The following is a 15,736-nucleotide window of genomic DNA, read 5'->3' as shown; positions in this document are numbered from 1 at the left end:
TTATCTCCACATTACCATTCCTCACCTCTGCAATTTCTCCTTTATTTTTGAGATGGACCTGATTAGGCTGTCTCTAGTCTGAGGAGGCCCATTGCTGGTCTGCAGGGACTGGCACGTGCCTGGGGCTTCCAGATCACTGCACAATGCAGTAAGTGGAAGCACAATAGCAAGTGGAAGCTTGGGTGAACCTCTCTGTTTCAGACAGACAGACTGTTTAATCTGTCCAGAGTTTAGTGACCGATAATGACTGACAGACTGTACTGTTAAAAACAAAAACGGCCTTATTTGCTCTTACCTCCCTTTAGTCTTGAATTTCCAAGAATAAAAGAGCTACTCTTCCCATGTTTGCTCCTGTGCAAGGGGGTCTGCTCACCTTAGAAACCTTTTCCTACACCCATCTCCACAGAAAGTTGTTCCTGAGCAGGGTGCCAGACAGGGCTATGGCACTGCAGATGTTCTACCAGTTCCCTGGGCAAAGGCATTCACACCTCCCTGTCCTGCTGCTCCTCACCACCAGACACTGAAATTCTTTTCCAGATGCTACATGCTAACAGTCCAATCATCCTGAAATCAGGCTAAATTCCCACATTTTCCTGTCCTCTCTTTTATACTGCTGATGAGTTTACAGCACAATGTTCCCAGCTACATGGCTCTGCTTTTCTCTTCTTTCCTTTGGTACATTTCATTCCACTTTATGACTCCACTTCTTGAGGTCACCTGGCCCTTTGTGTAGCATGTCCTGATCCTCCTTTACTAATGGTGTCCTCTAAATGCTACCAGCAATTTGCATAACAGTGTTCCTAGTGTGCTGAGGACATGAACCAATATATTAAAGCAGGATAATTTTTAAGACTAAACTAAGATATCTGGGAAACGTCACTATCAGTTTTCCTCCAAGCTGATACATTTCCTTTTTATAGTACATATTTTTGTGTCTCCTCTTTAGCCAGCAGAATTGTAACATATAAATAACATCTTTAGTAATTCCCCATATAGCAGCTATCAGATACTAAAGCCTAGGAGATCCACCACATTTTTCCTGACTATGAAAATTGATTATCTTAAAAATAGTAGTGTGACATGACCCAACATTCTTAAAAGCTTGCTACATTTTATTCCACTCTCCTCCCTCTGTCCATCTTATCCTTCCTCCCTTATTATTCTTCTCTCCAAAGTCTATTCATAAGTCTTACATGCTACTGTTACAAGTTAAGCAACCCTGTTGTTACTGTTGGAAATACAGTGCATTTTTTATTTGCTGTTCTCCAATCACAAGCCTGAGGTTCTTGCTCGTTCTAGTGCCCAGTCTAAAAGGCTTCCAGTACAAAAAGTGCCTTGTCCCCCGTGCCCACTTCTCTCTATAAAAGTGTACAGATTTTGCTGTGCAAATACAGATTTTGCTGTGACATTTTCTCTCTTTCATCGCTGCCAATGGCTTTTTAGGGAAGTGGTAAGCAGGCAGTTTGTTGCTAATTCCTTTATGTTATGTTTGGAACAAGGCTACAGATCATCATAAAATGAAAAGATGCAAAAGGTTTATGTACCATTGTCATCAGGCTTAAATGGACTGGGATAGTCTCTTGGATGAACCACAAACTCCTCATGCATGTCTGCAAAGATGCAGCTCTTTCCAAGACTCACTCCTCTGTTTAACTCACGCCCAGCCTTGGGTGTGCTCAGCTGCTGAAGCCTCCTCACTCAGGCCAGCAGCCTGTGGGCTTGTTTGGGGGAGATCCCCATTCCCAGAAAGGAAATCAAGCTCTGTTTCTTCCCCAGCACAGGACTTGCAGGCAAGACCCCTGCCACAGGCTAAGGTCACAAACTTTTGGTATTTCTTAATCCTTCCCCCCTTCTCTTGTCTTGCCAGTCAGGCAGTATTTTTTTTTTAAAAGAATCCCACAGTACCTATCACCAGGTGTTTCCTTCCACTAGAGAGGATTCTAAGGCTGTCTGCACTCATTCTCATTTATTTATAATATTTTTATATCATTCTCCCTCGGACTTCTCCAGTGAGATCAGGCTCACCTTAAAGTATATATATGCATTAGTTATCCCTACCTGCACTTAACCTTTTCAAGGCCAGGGTAGAATTTTTGCATGAGGTCCCAAAATTATAAAAAAAGAGTGAGTTAAAAGAGACTGTCTGTGAACTTCTCCGTATTGCATCACAGTGTGATGGTTTGGGTATTTACTAGAGAAAGAAAGTGGTTTGGTGTTGACTTAAATGTTGTTCATTAACTTATTTTCCATCTCCCATGTTTCAAACTATGCTGAAACACAGTATTTGTTCCTTTGGAGAACATGTTATGTAAACTTCTGATGAAAAGTAAATATTTTCTTTGAAGGAAATGTTTATACCTGATCCAGTCTGAAACATGGAAGCTACTACAAAGGAGCAAAGACGGTCTTGCTATTCTGACATCTCTCAGTTTAGGTAAATAAATATGACAGCCAATATCACATTAGGAATAGCTTCCACGCAGTCACTGGTTTTAAATCTATTGGGAAACAGATGAATATTTAGGGCTTTATCATCTCCTCTTTAATGGCATATGAACCAATATGGTTGCAATTTTTTCTATAAGCTGGGCTTAGAAATGTTAAAACTTGAACAAATTCAGCATTCTTGTGCCTGAAACATTAATCCATATCACAAGCCTTATACAAAGGCCAGGAAAAACAGAATTCTTATCCTTGACCACCAGCAGCTTTGAGTAGTCTCGTACATCCTTCAAGCTAAGGCAGTGTTTGTTGTCTGTTGATTTCCAGATGCTTCACCAAACAGGTATTCAGCTTCCCCAGTGTGGTGCCACCTGCTTCACATGCCCAGAAACTGAAGCTGACACAGCTGGTGCCTCCAACCACGACTGCAATGCCAGTGACAGTCTTGCTTTGTGTCGGCAGTTTGCCCAAGTGATCTCCAGAGATCCCTTCCATAAATTTTTTATGATTCAGTGACTCGACTGGTTAGATTATCCAGGTTCCCCTCTGGCGGCTGTTGTTTCCCATGTGGCGGCACAGCCACTCGCAGGATCTGCGTTATCCCAACTCTGTTAATCTGCCAAAGAATCAACCTCAGCACAACGAATGATTCATCTTCAGATGGCAGAACCGCCCTGCATGGTTGGGTGAACGAAGGAGCAATGCCAGAGCAGGGTGAGAGCCTGTGGCCAGAGCAGGGAATGGGACCTCCCCTTTCTGGGGCAGTTAGCGGCTACATCAGCGACCCAGAACATCAACCCGTGCCGTGGGGACAGGATGGGAATCGAGCCCGCTCCGTTCCCCAGACCTGTCACAGTGCCACAGGTGTGGTTGAGTCCCTCTGATGGACATCTGCCAGATTGCCCCGGGTTTGCTGCGGTTGGGAAGCGTTAGCCATGGGTCTTGGCATCTGGACTGCAGGCACAGAGCCGTGGCCGAAAACAGTTGGCAGGGGCAGTCCCTGAGCCTCGTGATTAAATTCTGTTAGTAGCACCATCTCCTCAATTTTCTGCCAGCGTGTTCACCAACTTGCTGAAGGTACAAACTCCTGCATCATGAATATGCCTCTCTGGGACATGCCACTTGTGAACATTTTCCACAGTTTTCTGAACTCCAAAAATTTTAAGCATTAAGAGAGTTTGGCAGCAGGTAAAATGTTCTTAAGCCCATGCACAGCACCTCCTCTAGTTTCTAGCTACTCTGAAGCATTTTTTATTTGTAGGCTCAGGTTCTTCTGCCCTAATAGCTTATCTTCAAAAACATGCCCTTATTTCAGATTCAGTTTCTTTGACCTTTGTTACACAGCAAACTTGAACTTTTGCTCTAAGAAAGCCTGTTCATCTCTTCCTGTCTTCTTCCATAAGCTTCCCGTAGTACTCTGCAAGTCTGTTTAACACCATCTTGTTATCTCTTTTGCTCTTGGAATTTTCCATTCTGTAGTGCATTCAAAGTTAGCTAAACTGGTTTCCCAGCTCAAGTTTTCCATTTGAATATCAATCATGCAAAAGCATGAGTACAAACTTTAGTGTTAAGTAGCCCACATTGTCCCTAGTCTGAAGGGACAGGCCAGTAATGCTTTTCTTAAATATCTACAAAACTTTACATGCTGGCTCTTCTAACCTGATTAGTTTCAGTGGAATTTAGTGGGCTTTCCTATTTTTCCCTCCTACAATTCCTTTCACAGGTTTTAGTTACTGAGAGGTTTTAATTTGTGGAATCCAAGGTCACAAATATCCAAAGACCTTCACTCCATCTCCCTGCTCTACCCAAGATACCAACCTGTCTGGCTCATTGCTCCTGTGTTTTTTCCATGGGCATTGTTGCACCTTCTCCAGTGTCTCTGGTAAATATAAACTGGATGGGGACAGAGTGGGAACTGGAGATGGAAATAGCTATTTCAGAAACTATTTCTGCCCCCAAGTAAGATGTTTTGTGTTCAGCTCCAACTGCAGAAAGGGCCTTTGGACTGGAATAGGGGCATTTACTCCTGAACACAGTGTTAATCTGTTGGAACCATGTGCTTCTTCTCATAGAGACCTATTTCTTATGGAATTATTACTTTTTCTGGATTTATTAGGAGGCATCTTTGGGGTGAGTTACAGTTGATTTCAGAATGCAGAAGAAGCAAAGGGCATATGTTCCTTACAGAGCAAACTGTCTTTTACTGACAAACACATTTGATCCTAGCAGTTGGACCCAATTGTGACTGAGATTTGTAATTCCTATTAGTTTATTACTTAGAGATGCAAGGAAAAAGGGTTTTCCTCCCTCATTACTGTCATAATACAGCAGAGAAATTGTTCATTTCGTACTGACTTAAATTTTCTTTTCAACAAAACTGAATAGAAATTATTTAATCATTCATCGTCTATTTACCTTTCATATCAAAGCAAAGTTAGCATAGGCAGCTTCATGATGCATATAAAACAAATCCCAACAGAGACCATCCCAGGATTTTAGGGGAAATTATTTGTATCATTATTATTCTACCGGGCTGCCTGCAATTTTCATCTCAAACCCAATACATTTTCCCCCCAGTATCTGCAATGACTTCCAAAATTATGCAGATGATTATTTTATTAGCATGTACCCAGATGGTAGACTGCCAGGCACAGTTACTGTCATTGCATGTAGCTCTCTGTAATGCAAGAATTACTGTGAAAACAGTGCATTTGGCCACTGGTTATATAAATAAAGACCAAAGCAACAGTTACAAACTCAATTCAAACAAAATCAATAAAAGGTATGTGAATCATCAAACTAGTAACATTAGACATAATGTTAACGCTAATCTTTTCATGTCAGTCTAGCCCAACATTGAGTTGTGGGAAATGTCTGACAGGCTTCTGCCCCATAATGTCATTTCTCATTGACTTTATTTAAAGCCAGTTCTATTTAAAGCAGTTCATCACGACTCTTGCAATTTACTCTATGGATATACCTTAGACCACACCTGAAAGACAAGAACCTAAGAGCAAAGCAGACTACAGTAAACAGGGAAAAAGTACACATTCACTTTAAAACATCATTTTTGTGGCAATCAGATCCCCCTGTGACATTTGCTACACTAGAGTGGTAGTGATGTTAATTCCAATACTGTATTTTGTATAAATGGAATGTTTGTCTCTTCCTACCTCCAAGGGATACAGTTTGTAAAATCATTTTGGATATGAAAAGCACTGTGGGGATAAAGTACTCTGTAAGAGTACTGTAAGGTACTCTCTGTAAGATCACCTAGTGCATACAAAGCCCCAGAACTATGTGGCTGCAGGGGATGCTGTGCAGTGGGACTGGATGGGCTGCTGGTATCAACAGTGGCTGATGAGTTGCCACGTGAAGCAGGAGCCAACAGAGCCTTAGTATGTCAGCATCCATCCTCACCCTGGGGCTTTTCAATTTCTGAACACTCCCCTCCTCCTGTCCTTGCTTTGATTTCTTCCTCTGGTGTCCATCTCATCTCTATGGTTCCTCTCAGCAGCTGTGGACTCCTCTTTTCTGGCACTGACACAACAGTGACCAACTAGCCTCGGGTGGTTTGCCCTTACTTAGCCCCCAGACAAAGAAGTATTTTATCCTGTCTGGGCACAAGGACCAAATACAGGCTGGAGATTCTTTCCCTCACTGAATCCTGGACCTACTGCTGTTCTCTGCAGCACATTGTCCAATGCACTCTGTCTTCCCCCACAGACAGATCACTACTGGGGAATGTGATGGCAGCAAAAGTCACCTGGCTTCCTCTGTTGGACTGTGACATGTAGGTAGAGAACTGTGGCAGGTGCTTGGAAAACTTCTCCCCATCTTCCTCAGGAAGAGGCAGAAGGCTACCAGCCTAACCACACGGGTTAAGGCATGCCCCAAAAGTGTGAAAGCATAATCCACAAGAGCAGGAGTTAGCATATCAAGGAGACAGCAATCTGAATACACCTTACACTGTTTCAGAAATCTGTTCTCTATCTGTTCAGGCACGGGTGGGAAGATTGTACTGTTGGATCTGGACAAGCTAGAAGCCAAGTGTTATATTAAAATCTGTGTGCCACAGGAGGCTTGTGAACACAGGTCTTTTGTTGAAATATACTATATATACTATATCTGCAGATTTGGTTTAGCTTTACACCTTGATTCTTCTGGCACAGCTGTTCACATTAGGAAAGTCAAACATGATGACAGATCTGATAGCTGGCACTGTCTGATGCAAACATGGGAAGCAGGAAGCAAGAAAAATCAAAGAAGAAAAATGTGTCTGTCCTTTAATGCACAACAGCAAACACTCCAGCCATATTCTCGCTGAAAGGAATTTGATGTCTCAGTCAGTGCTTTGCCTAATGAGCTACCAACATCAATCTGTCATCATCTGTATTATTTGAAATGGCCTCTGCTGACACAAGGTATATTCATGTACTGGCCCTCCTGGGCACTTGAGAGTTCAAGTCCTGGGCAGTTTATACCACACTGAATGATAATGAAGGGTAACAGAATAATCATTGGCTTTCTTCTCTCAAGGGGAGGCAAGAATGTTGTTGCAGGGATCTCCCCCAGCCAAGAATGGCTTTTGATTACAGAGCTGGGAATATGAGTTATTTGTTTCTCTGTGCACAAATAGTCTCCAGCAATTCTTTGCAACAGTGCTTTAGCTCTCCAAAGCACATGTAGTGCATCTGTCCATCTGTCCTGGCATTTCCAGGAGCCTGCCCCAAATATCCAACTCTCAAAAACTTGATGGGCTATATCAAAAGCCAAGGAAGAGATGAATACTGACAATAGGTGGGAATTTCAAACAAAGAAATCCCCTTTTAGTGCCTGTCTTTACCTGTTCCTATAACACACACATAACATTACACAATCATCTTTGACATCTTCAGCCATACTCAGAAAATTACTGTTTCTGGAAGTATCTTCTGAGGGAGATTTTAGATTGTAAGGTTTCTAACCAACACCCAGCAATTGTTTCAAAACCCGAATCTTTAACTTGCTTCATTTGACGGAAGCTTCACAAAAATGAAGCAAATAAATTTTCAAGAAACTTAATACAAATGACAACTCTATTTTTATTGGTCCAAAGTTTGCAAAAGATCTTGTTTCCTTTCATAAATTACCTGGCAGTTGCAACATCATAGTCCTAGCCAAGCCTTATGTTCCCATGTTAAGGCACACATAAAACTGCAGTTGAGCTATAGGTGAGTTACATAACAAGACAAATAACAATGTTTGACACCAGTATTGCCAACCTTTCTCTTAGGAACTCAAATGTTTCAAAATCTATGAACTAGACCTCACCTCTTCTTCTATAACAAGTAAATATTATATGTTCCCTTTTGTCAGTGAAAGTACTTAATCCAGCTACCCCAAGGACAGTCTCATTTTTGAGAATTGAGTATGAGCTACAGGATGGTTTCTTTGCTCCTCACATATCCCAAAATGAAGGCAAAAGTTAGGAAGAGGCCAGATAAGAGTGTTTTCAAAGGAATGTTTCACACCAAACTGCTTTTGGTAAGCGAAGAAGAGAAGACTGTCCCTAGAGTTGCATTGCCATGTGTGCTCTTAAAGGCAGATTAAGAAAATACCTGTCAAAACAGAAATGTGGCAGATAAAGTCACCATTTCAGGTGGTTTTCAAACATTTTGCCTTGTGGAGTCCTAAAACTTTTCAGTGTAAGTGCAGCCATCCCCATAACAAAAATGGGTTTAAAAGTCATGTAACACTCTACTGCAGATAATGTGACAAGGGGAAGCTCTTCAGACCCTATGAGAACTCAGGGAGGTGATGGCCTCAAGGACAAGCTCAGAAGTGGGATTCTTTCTGAAGAGAGTGCAAGAGACATATCTGTCAGTGACAAGGCTGAATGGCTCAAAGGGATGGTGATGGCAGAAGGGACAAGGTGAGATCCAGGTGAAAGTTGAGCGAGGTCTGGTCTTGGCCAGGGCCTTGCATATGTGAGGAGACAGTTGAGCTTGATGCTCTTGTGAATGGGGAACCACTTAGAGAAATGATGAAATACAGCTTTGCTAAGGGAGTAGGACCCATGGTAGAGGAAGTCATCATATGGAGATCATCATAACATGAACATACTGAGCTACAGTGACAGATAAAATAGGGATTTCAGATACATTTGACAGGAAGAAAATTATGCTCTAGACCCAGAGTAGTTGTGTTAGACAAGAGGATTCAAAAAGACCCAAGATCCTCTTTAAGAGACAGAAAAATGGAAATAACTAATGGAAAAATCAGAAATTTACTGAGACTAATGATGCTCAACAGAACAGCAGAGGAGACATGCCAGGGGCAAAGGCTGAGAGGCCCAATACAGAACCTTGTAACCTCACCAAAGCAGTTCTGTGAGTTCTCTTTGCCTGTTTTATTCATAAATCCGTAGATACAAAACCTGTATTCTGCGCTAGCCAGTTACATGTACAGTTTCTAACTGGCAACATTTAACATCGCTGTTTGGTTCAGAATTTCTGGGCTGAGTGTAAACAAAGCTACAGCTCTCTTTCCTCTGGCATAAGAAAACAAATTCACAAACATCAGGAAAAAGTGTTGACATGCACCTCTTTATAGATATGTGACACTGGATGTTGTTTTTAATCAGCCCATGATGCTCACATCCACATCTCCCTTTCTCAGAAACACTAAGGAGGAGGTCACCTGGGCACTGGTGTGTCTGTTCAGAGAGCTTCGTGTTTATTGCTCTTGACAGCCTGGGCTCCCTGTCTGCTGTGAATCTGAGGCTGTGTAAATTAAGCAAGGAAAGCTGTAAGTGTAGTTACTTTGTTGTCATAAAAATCATCCGTACTTTATGTCTAACATGCAAAATTTCAACTCCTTAAGCAGGAATGTCTATATAAATTCTTTCAAACTGCACTAACTTGGAAAGACCCTCTTCCCCTGTTGCAAATGTGTTATTAATATATCGCCTCCATGCTATTAAATTAAAATGTCCCCCTCATGTTTCCAATCTTACTTCCAGATTTTTAGCCATGTGGCTGGAAGGCACCAGAGAGTTGAATTAAATGGGTGATTTAGGGACATGTAGCAGTTAAAAAAAAAAAACCCTAGGACTTCATCATCTGCCTCTCTAAAAATAAATAACTTTAATTTTTTTAAGACTCTCTTGCTTGTCAGAATTATGTAAATCTCACTGGGATATTGACTGAGTTTGTCATGCCCCTGAAGGAGTGCTCCAAGGTGAGAAAGGATATCAGTTTGCCATCCTCCCACCTGCCATTCCCTATTCCTGCCTGGAATAGTGTGGAGTCTGTTGTCACCCATGCCAATGAGCCTCTACATGGAAACACACGCACCATTTTCAAAACAGTAACCCAGCATAAGTAGGGAACAATTTCATGTTCTCAGACTGCCACAGCATAAGAATGAATGTGCAATTTTTTCTACAAAACTCAGTGGAAAAAGACTTACCTACAGTGCCAAGAGTGAACTTTTGTTTCTCACATCAAAAATATGTCATTGCAGTTGAACATGTGGGTATCCAGAGAGCACAGCAGGCTGCCCTTACACTTGCTACTAAATTTCAGGATTTAACTCAGCAAGGGAAGATAACATGTGGAGTTATCATGTGGAGTTCTCCATCAAAGAGACTAAAAGCGTCATAGAACATGACAGCACCCAGAAAAATTGTGCACTTACATCTTTAAAGATTCCTGTAAGTAGAGGGAATTAATGTGGGCATGTTTCAATTTGTGTTTTTAAACGGCAGTCATGTGTCTGTGGATACTCTGGTAATGCCAGGACAGGCACTGGCTCTCCCAGGGAGTGGAGCTGAAATTCCCTTGCTGTTCATGGAGATGAGGAGAGGTCAGAGTGACTGCAGGGCGTTTGTTTACTCAATGTGAAATACCTTGTTCTGCTTCTGAGCCACTGTTTGCTCCTGTGGTTCAGCCCTGAGTCTCTTCCCAGGTATCCTGCTCTGTTTGTTCTAGGTATGGAGCAATGATCAGGGGAACACCCATATAAGCTGGAAGAACAAGCTATAGCATAAGAACATAAAGCCAAAAACCCCCCAAATCTCCTTCCGCAGCTGCTAATCTCTGATTTCACAGTTGCCACCTATCCATCTCCAACACAGCTTTCCCACACCCATCAAATTGCACAGGAATGATACTGAGAGAACCATGACATCCCTGCAGGGCTGAAGCAAAAATATCCCACTGTTTAGAGTTGCATGGCAACATAAATAACTTTGACCTCGATAAAAGGGTAAAAAAGTATAACAAATTTAGGAAGGGGGGGGTCTCCCATACCAGATCAGTAACACAGGGTAAGTCAATCAGGGGCTTGAAAACCCTCAACTCATAAAACTGCTCTTGTTACTGATTGCAACATCAAAACACAGAGCAGGGAAAATGCGGAAATAGGGAGGAAAATTTAAATCAATCAAAAACTTCCCTAAGACAAAACATCTTATATAATCTTCCCACTGGGAAGAGAAGGAGAATAGACTTTCATGTAACAAGTGCTAGTTTTGTCAGTTGATGTACTTCTGGAAGGCACTCAAGTATTTCAGTGGCATAGACAATAGAAGAGCAAAATAGAAAAAGAGAGAACAGAACAGAAATAGTCTTGGTTGGCTTTGTCTGGGAGAGCTGGTCAAAAATTAAAATTTCCATTTCAGTAAAAATTTCAAAATTCTTGACAACTTTTATGCTCTTTCAAAGGAAAAGAAAAATAAAAGCAATACAGTTTTAAAAAAGAAATTCTAACCAGTGAAAAATGTCTCTGAAATAATAAATACTAAATCTGGAAGATCAAATTTCAACTCTCTCAATCTTCCTACATTTCTGATAAGTCCAGGAAATAGTCTTATCTAAGGTTTTACTGACTGGCATCTGGTTTTCCTAACTCTTGGATTCCTCTAATGTTTTGAATACATCCTTTTACCCAGTGATACCAAACACTTGTACAAAATTCAGTGAATTTATTTCAGATCACAGAATTAAAAGAGAAAATAGTGATTTTCATCCTACAGTTAAAAGACAATAAAGAATTACAGATTGAGATCAGCAAAGCTGACTGAAAAAGAATCTCTAGCTGGACACCCAGGACTACAGGCTCCCAAATTAGATGCCATATCTGCACACTTTATATCTCACAGTAAGAAATTTCTAAACTGCACATAGCATAGCAAACTAGAGCACATGGTCAGCCTTCCTTCTCCTAAAGACTCTCATATTTAACAAAAATAAATTGGTTTACATATAATATTCTACTATTACAATCTGGTAAAACTGTTCAGATTTTGCAGTTTTTCTTCAGCCTGAAATTCCTGTTATAGGGACAATGGGGGTCTTGGACTGAAGTGATTCTGAGCCAATTTACATCTGCTGAAGATTTGCCCATGTAGTGGAGAGGGGCCAATAAGACTATGCAAATCAATTAGTCTAATTTGTCTTGAGGTTTTTCCCAGACCTCTATAGATTTTCACACACTTTATTTTTAAGTGCTGATTATACTGTCATTTAAGGGAGCAGTATGCTGCTTTGACCAGACTGGTGACTTTAACTTTCTGACATTTTCCCTGCAGACATTTTCTTGCCTTTGCGTGCAGGTTTCTGAGTAGGTGATGGCTATATAGAAGACAGCCCTGATGTTCCAATATCTTGTGAACTCGATGATCCAAAAGTAATGTACTTAATCAAGTGTAAAGCAAAAGGTGATTAAGTTTTGCAGTACTGTACAATGCCTGACTGCTCAGAAATGCATCTTTTGATGTGGTGCAGAGAATTGGACCAGTTCTGTCTGCTTTACCAAAAAATGACATTTTAGTAATCTGAAAAGAAGCCTCAGAAATCCCCACAAGTGTTTAACTTTGATGTGAAGCTTTAAAAAGATGATATTTATCTGTTTGCTTGGTTAATTTGCTTGAATTTAAAGCTCAGGAAGGTGTCAGTTTGACATCTAGGGAAGTGGTTCTTTGCTTTTTTTCCAAATGAGGTTGAACAGGGGCTGCAAGTTTCCAATCATCCCTAGTTGTTCTAAGCATCCAACCAAAAAAAAAAAAAGAGAGAAAGCAAAAAAGGAAAACCATCAACTCACCTTTCCATTGTGGTTTATATGAATTATTAAGAACTGAGATTCAGTGGAGCCTCAATTTCTGAGCATAGAATCAATACTATATTTTATATAACAAGTGCAGTAAACCCAGCTTGTTCTACTTCCATTGCAGTGAAGCTTTGCCAAGTCTCTCAGGCAACCTAATTCACCAGGGCCTAAGTCTCACACCACTGATGTGAAAGGTGGATTAAGGTGGATTGAAAACTGGCTGAACAGCTGGGCCTGGAGGTGCTGACCATGGCACAAAGCCGAGATGGAGGCCAGTAAGCAGTGGGGCAGCACAGGGGGCACTACTGGGGTCCAGTTTAATGTGATCTGGATGATGAGCAAAACTGAGAGAGGTGACTGACATGCCACAGGGTCATGCTGTCATTGAGAGGGACCCTGACAGGCTGCAGAAATGGTCTGACAGGAGCCTCATGAAGTTCAGTGAGAGTTCTGAAATCCTGCCCCTGGGGGAGCACATGTAGGAAAACCATGCTGGCCCCACCCAGTTGGAAAGCAGCTGGTCAGAAAAGGACCTGGGGGTCCTGGCAGGCACTGAGCTGAGCCAATGATGATCCCCTGCTGCACAGAGGGGTGACAGGACCCTGAGCTGCACTGGGCAAAGCATGGCCAGCAGCTTTAGGGAGGTGATCCTTCCCCTGTATTCAGCACTGGCAAGGCCACATCTGGTTTCTGTGCTCAGTTCTGATGTCCTGAATAGGGAAGAGACAGGGACATACTGGAGACAGTGTGGCAAAAGGCCACAAAGGTAACTAAAATACTGGAGCATCTCCTGTGAGGAAAGGCTGAGAGAGCTGGGACTACCTAGCACAAAGAAGAGAAGGCTTGGAAGGACTGAATGGATATAAATAGCACAAGGGAGAGTGCAAAGGGGTGGAGCAGGACACTAATCAGTGGTATCCTGTGACAGGACCAGGGGCAATGAGCAGAAGGTTCTGTCTGAGCATCAGGAAACACATCTTGCTGTGAGGGCAACCAAGCATGGGCACAGGTTGCCCAGAGAGGTTGTGGAGTCTCCTTCCTATGACATAATCAAAAGCCACCTGGACATGGTTCTGGGTGACTGTTTCAAGGTGGCCATCCCTACCTGTGCAGTGGGGTTGGACAAGGTGACCCCCAGATGTCCTTTCCAGACCATTCTGTGATACTGTGATGCTGTGAAAGACTTGTTCACTTCAGTGGGGTTGAGATGCACCTTCTGTGCAGGAGCCCGTGGGATGCAGCTCACTTTCCTGTGCTGTAAGAACTATTTGCAGCCACTACTGCAAATATAGGACAATGTGTTACTATGTCTCAGGCATGAAAGAGAGAGAATAGATCAGCCCTGAGTTCAGTGAGAAGTTATCTCTGCAATTATTGCCTCTTGAGTGAGGGTGCTGTAAAAAGGCCAGTTGTGATGGGCCACAGGCCTGCAGGGAGCTGACACCAGCAGAGGGAATAATTAGGGAGATGTGTGTCAGTCTGTACCCAAAAGGTGAAAGGCTCCTCTGTCACATTAGCTGTACCCAAACCTAATTGTATTTTTAAACTCCTTTCCCAAACATAAAAACCAAACACAAATTTCTGCACACATATCACAAGTCACCCAAAACCTGCTAACTGCAAACATTCTGCATTGCACTGAACATTAATAATCATGTGGGCACATTTCTGATCCTCTGAACAAAGAGAGTTCACAGCCACCGAGAGGGGAAGGGCTTGAGTAAGCCTATAGAGAAACTAAGGAGAGGTACAGCAGGCTTCAAAGTATTTCCTTTTTGTCCTGCTTGGTAAATGGAATACGGAATGTGAGTGACAATGAAGAGGGAAGAAAGAAGATAATAAATCCTGTTTGCTACTTGAGGTTTTAAGTTGTTCTTTGAAACTGGAACCTGAAGTTGACTGAACTGGGTTATATATAATATTGAGGAATATGTAGAGCTTGACTGCAGAAATGTTATACCTCCTACAGTATTTGCAATTCTGGAGTAGAAAAGATGAAGAAACTGAGTAACGACCACATGAAATTTATGAATAATATTCTAAGTCCTTCACTGGCATAATTATATGTCACTCAGGTGAAAAACAATTTCAATCTGCACCTGCTGGAAGTTCACCTCAATGTTTCATACCAAAGGAAAAGGGGAATTAAAAGATTTACAGGTTAGAAACTGAACTGTGCATTAACAGTAAAGAGTAAAATACTATCTTTCTAAATAAATTTGCTGTGATTCAAAAGATGCCCACAAGGAACACTTAAAGAGTGTTTTTGGGACACCCAAAGTTTATTCTTTAATTGTTCCAGGCCAAAGTCAGGAAAACAAATGATCATCCACACAACAGAATAAATGCCAAAAAAAAAACCCTGCTTCAAGTCATGGAGAAGAAACAAATCATACTTAGACCAATTTTTTAATGCAAGAGAGAGAAAAAGCCTTTCTTTTCTCCACAAATCTCTTCAATTTGGAAATCCTAGCATACAAAACACACCTCATGCCACACAACTGAAGCAAATCATCCAATCTTTTTAGTCTCTTTCCATTCCTTTCTTTATCATGTAGTCTGTCCAATTGAACCATTTGTATTTATAGTGTTTTCTGTATTCATAGATTCTAGAAGAGAGAGGCATGACTCAAGACTACTTCTTTTCCCAAAACTTTTACCCTCTCTCACAATATCATGTAAGCTGAGGAGAAATACTAATTACTTAAAGTTAAAAAAACCCAACTTCTAGCTATGCCAAAGTCCTTCTATTCATATCAAATCTGATGCTAGTTCCTCAACTCTAAAAATGACAACAGAGATTCAGACATGTTAAAGCCAAAAGGGACCTTTACTGTTCTGCAGCCTGATCACTGCCCAAACACAGATGGTAGAAACCTGCTCTGAAACTCCTGCATTAAAACCATTTCTATTGGTTGAGCCAGGCTGTCTAGCTAGAATCTATCCAGCCAAAGTCATCTCACCTTAAATTAAAAATGCTGGACACGTCATAGATGCTTTATTCTGCTACATAGAATATTTTTTTTATCCCGTTACTCTTTTGTAAATATGTACACTGTGAATATAAATATAAGATTGGATCCAGCATTCCTAAGCATTTAAGCAGCTAATTTTCCTCTATATTCTTCTTAAAACACTTTGTGCTCTTTAGGATCTTCTGCCAAATCCTCAAATCTGTACAACATATTCCAGAAACATTCCT

The sequence above is a fragment of the Oenanthe melanoleuca genome, chromosome 9 (assembly GCF_029582105.1).
Source record: "Oenanthe melanoleuca isolate GR-GAL-2019-014 chromosome 9, OMel1.0, whole genome shotgun sequence".
In the NCBI taxonomy this organism is placed as follows: Eukaryota; Metazoa; Chordata; class Aves; order Passeriformes; family Muscicapidae; genus Oenanthe; species Oenanthe melanoleuca.
Note: the sequence above shows the minus strand (reverse complement) of the source record.